This window comes from Sinocyclocheilus rhinocerous, unplaced genomic scaffold (genome assembly GCF_001515625.1).
Source record: "Sinocyclocheilus rhinocerous isolate Xijiao unplaced genomic scaffold, SAMN03320098_v1.1 scaffold681, whole genome shotgun sequence".
NCBI classification, from domain to species: Eukaryota; Metazoa; Chordata; class Actinopteri; order Cypriniformes; family Cyprinidae; genus Sinocyclocheilus; species Sinocyclocheilus rhinocerous.
This window is the reverse complement of record NW_015641029.1, coordinates 1,264,335-1,265,242: the sequence shown is the minus strand read 5'-3', so window position 1 is coordinate 1,265,242 and position 908 is coordinate 1,264,335. Positions and strand designations below refer to the sequence as shown.

The window sequence follows — 908 nt, the reverse complement described above, 5'->3', positions numbered from 1 at the left end:
GATCCAGAGTTAAGCCCTGAATGCCCGGAGACTCACAAATGCCAACCCTCCCACCCGCTCCTGTCTCCTCCACTGCTGTCGTCTGGCAGCCCCTCTGCTCGCACTCAGCCACCATCAATACAGTGCGAGCGCCGCGGGTCTGCCATCCTCCAGCGTCGCCATGGCTGGAGAATCCCTCACCTCCGCCTCCAGCTTCCAAGGCCCGGACTCCGCCTCGGCCCGTATACCCAGAGGCTCCACCTCGGCTCCTAGTTCCCTCACCTCCACCGTCGCCCGTCATCGTTCCTCGCCATCACAGATTGTGACAGAAGAACCGACCAAAAACAGTAACCTCCGTGTCTCCCCTCCGTTTTTTGTTTTCCGTGTTTATTCAGTGGGTTTTGTTTCTGTTGTGTTCTTCCTATGGATCCCCTCTTCCGCCCGGAATTCCTCCTCATCCTGCTGGAGCAGGGGGAGCGATCACTCGAGGACCATACTAGACTGTTCCAGCTGCTAGCTAACACCACCAGCTACCCGGAGGACGCGCTCTGTGCGTTCTACGACGCAAGTTTAAACACCGTGTGCAGGGCGCCGTCAGACCAGGTGCGAGAGCCGGTGACAATGCTAGCCACGAGGGAGAAAGCTGTGGACGGTGTGAGCGCGGAGAGGAGCTCCGCCTTGACTGGAGAATCCCTCACCTCTGCCTTCAGCCTCCGAGGCCCGGACTCCGCCTCAGACCGTAGACCCAGCGGCTCCACCTCGGCTCCTAGCTCCCTCGCCTTCACCGTCACCCGTCGATCCACCGGGCTCCCTCGTCCCTCCGGCTCCGCCTTGGTCGGGCGTCAACCCGTCATCGCCTCAGGACTCCGCTCCTCCAGCTACTCCTCGTCGCTCCGTCCCACCGGCTCTATTGGGCTCCTTCCTACCAC

At 61.6% G+C, this 908-nt stretch overlaps 1 protein-coding gene across 6 annotated transcripts in view; it reads left to right on the top strand.

The window, feature by feature from the left end:
- Positions 1-908, top strand: part of LOC107754149 (RNA-binding protein 47-like) — a 31,151-nt gene that overhangs the window by 16,963 nt on the left and 13,280 nt on the right. The gene's annotated exons all lie outside the window — the stretch shown is intronic.